The following is a 3,688-nucleotide window of genomic DNA, read 5'->3' as shown; positions in this document are numbered from 1 at the left end:
CCATCATGGTCATCTGGATAGAAGAAAGATCCAAGGATTTTTAAATGTTAATGTTCACATAGTAACACAAAGTACATTTGAAACAATGACAATATAGTTGCCCTGCTAAATACTGACCCAATTCAGATTATTGACACTATACTGAAGACCCAATTTCATCATATTTAGGAGATATAGATCAGAGATCTATATCTATGATATGGCCAATCTATATCTTCATCATAGATATAGACAAATATTCTTCTACGATCTCCTTTTCTTGATTTGTATCAAATAAACAGCTCATGATTAGGTTGATTTTATCACATAAATACTTAATGATATCATGATTTTATCAGATGAAACATCTCCGTGAATAATCAAGTATCTATGAAAAAGTTAATTTAATCAAATATCTCCTAAATATGATGATTGTATCAAATAAATACAGCAAGATTAGATTGCTGTTATCAAATAATTATTCACAGTAATATATTTTTTTCCAAGAAAATTGTCTTGTAAATGCATTTTCATTAGATCATCTTGTCTGACCTCCTGTATATCAGAGGACAGAGAATTTCATCCGGTTACCCCGGTACTGAGGCAGATAATTTGTGTTTGATTAATGTAGACCTTGCATTTGGCTAAAGAATATCTTCCAGAAAGGGAGCCAGTCTTGATTTTAAGATGTTATAATATATATCTGTATATATTATGAATGTATTGATTTTATCAGATAAATATCTCAGGAATTAATTGATTTTAACAAACATTAAATGAATATACTGATTTTATCAAATAAGTATCTCATAAATCAGTTGATTTTATCAGATAAAAATTCACACATTTGTGGTAATATCAAATGATTATAGCAAAATATGTTGATTGTATCATATATCTTACAAATATGTTGATTTCTATTTAACTATCTTCATACAAACCACTCTCTCTCCCCCTCTCTCTGAAGGAGGAAGCCTTTTCCTAATACACACCTATTTATCCATCTATCCATCCCCATACACACATATCTATCTAAATCCATAAACACCCCCTATTCCATCTATCTATACATAAACCTATCACCACAAACACCCCTCTATCAATCCAACTATCCTTCATTCTATTCCCACACACACCACTCTACTTTCTCCATCCATCCCCATAAACATCCTCTATTGATCCATCTTTCAATCCATCTATCCCCATAAACACCGTTCTCTCTATCCATCTATCCATCCCCATGTACACCCTATTTATCTAATCTATCTATTCCCATACACACACTGCTATCTATTCTCATACCCACCCCTCTATCCATTCATCTATCCATCACCATACACACCCTTCTATCTCTTGCTCTTTCTCTAGTCCTATACACACTGATCTATCTCTATGCATACCCCGCTATCTACCTTCTTTGCCTTTTGAAACTCCTATTAATGTAATCACCACCCACCCCCTCCCCGTGCTGCACCACCTCTGAGTATCTCTGAATCATCCAATGGCTGTCAGAGATTCCCAGCTCAGTTTCCTGCACTCCCATTTACCTGCACATCAGCTACCCAGGGGTCAGTCCCCTCTGGCCCTTGGTGCCTCTCCTCCTATGCCCATGGAGTTCCTCCACTGATGGACTTGTCACCATGCATCCCAGCAGTTCCAGGGTCTTCTCACCCACCAACCAACATTATTGGAGAGGGTCTGAGGAAGTCAGCTCTGGTGAGGTTGAGCCATCCCCACCACGGAGCATCTCACACATGCATCTCCTGCCATCAAAGACCAGAGTGTTGCCAGGGAGAGACCCAGCTGGTGATTTCAAATTGCCTTGGGAGGAGAGCTGGGACCATGGGTACTGTGCTCAGAGGTGCAGCTGCAAAGGGGATTATTATAGCAGGCCACCAGCCTCTGCGGTAAATAAAACCTGCTTTCTGTTCAAAGCTCAACTTTTCTAAGGCTACATCTGCACTACGAGCTCAGGGTGTGGTTCCCAGCTCATACACACATACTTGCACGACCTCTCACCATGCCAGCATGCTAAAAATAGTAGTGTAACATGGTTGCATGGGCAGTGGCAGCATTGTGCTAGCCACTCAACGTACAAACCCGCCAGAACCCCGTGGGTACATGGCATGGCTAGCTCGCAATTTTTAACACGCTAACTCAGCTGAGAGCTAGCGCAAGTATGTCTGTGCCAGCTGGGAATCACACCTCTGGCTCATAGCATGGACATAGTGTAAGTGATTTAAAATCTGTACAGTTAGATTGTCTTGACGTTTGGCGTGCCTTAGCGTGCTCATGGTAGGCTAGGGATCCAGATTTGGGGTCGTTTCAACCAAGGGGTTCCTGAGATACAGCCCCCTCTGCCACCAAACTGCCTTTCTCCTAATTGGGGGCTTCTACCTTTTTTCTTTTCCCCCCAGACGTGGGGCTCGAACCATGGCTTTGATCCGGGCACAGGACTGTAGTTGGACATGTGCCCCAGATAGTGCATGGCACCCAATGCTCCTCTGGGGGGGGAGCACAATTGAAAATGAGATTGGCACGAGAGTTACGCTCTCACGTTAGGCACGTGCCTGACACACACGACCCAGACAGATTATACCGAGCATGTGTGGACAGAACAGCCCAGAGGCAGTCTCGCCTGCCTTTTTTCCCCCACAGCAGCTAGTTGGCTCAAGGGGCTCTGCAGTAGCCATAGATCCTGATCAACACCCAGCCAGCACCAGCTGGGGCCCAGCATAGGGCAGGGATCTGAAAACGGACTTCAGGCATGCTGCTAAAACCCATCTCAGTTGGCAGCGCGGGGTTACTCTGGGAAATGTACCCATCCCGCTTCTGAAAATAACGTAACTCAAACCTGTGAATGCTTGCCAGGAGGGGAGAGGCGTTTGGGGCTGCAGTGAGGGGAGGGGGAGACATGGAGATGGGAGGGAGAGGGGCTGGGGGGCACAGGTATGGGAGAAGGGGGCAAGGATATGGGGAGTGGTAGGGGAGGGGGGGGGGACACTAGAAAGGCGGACATGGGAGTGGGTGGCAGGGGGAAAGGGGCAGGATTTCCTGTCAGCCCCATATTCTTCCCTCGCATGTGTGTGCCAGGATCTGGGGTCCTCTGACCCTCTGGGGGGTGATCCCCCTCCTTGCACCTCCTCATGTGAGCCAGGATGGTGGGGCTTGCCCCTCTGGGGGTGTCTGAGCACCTCTCCCTGCTCCTCGTGTGTGTGCCATCTACGGGGGGTCTGTGAAACCCTAACTCTGGACAGCCATGTGGCACAACAAGGCATGGGAACTACCTTTTCCATAGGCAAAACGGTCTCTCCTAGCCCTCTCTGCGTCACCCCAATTAGTTCTCTGACATTGGTGCTTTCCCTTTAGCAGCAAGAAGAGCATCATTACACCAAATCTGATATCCTCTGTTAACACTTGGCCTCCAGGCCTTAAGGCAGAACAGAGACCATGGCTGATGTCTCGCAGAACAAGATCCCCTTTCTACACATTAGCTGAGTTTTTTCCTTAGGCAGAAATCACTGGATCATTAGCCAGTGAGACAGGTCAGGAATGCAGAAGACTCATGAGCACCGGCTTCTTCCAAAGAGTGTGAGAACCTGGCCTCCAGTTTTCGCAAGCCAGGAAAATAAAAACATTGCACAATGTCTATGGCGGCTGCTGGTGCAGACTGTATAAACCACACAGTCGTGCAATTGCCCCTCACATC

This window comes from Terrapene carolina, unplaced genomic scaffold (assembly GCF_002925995.2).
Source record: "Terrapene carolina triunguis isolate 2854851 unplaced genomic scaffold, T_m_triunguis-2.0 Scaffold519, whole genome shotgun sequence".
Classification (NCBI taxonomy): domain Eukaryota; kingdom Metazoa; phylum Chordata; order Testudines; family Emydidae; genus Terrapene; species Terrapene triunguis.
Note: the sequence above shows the minus strand (reverse complement) of the source record.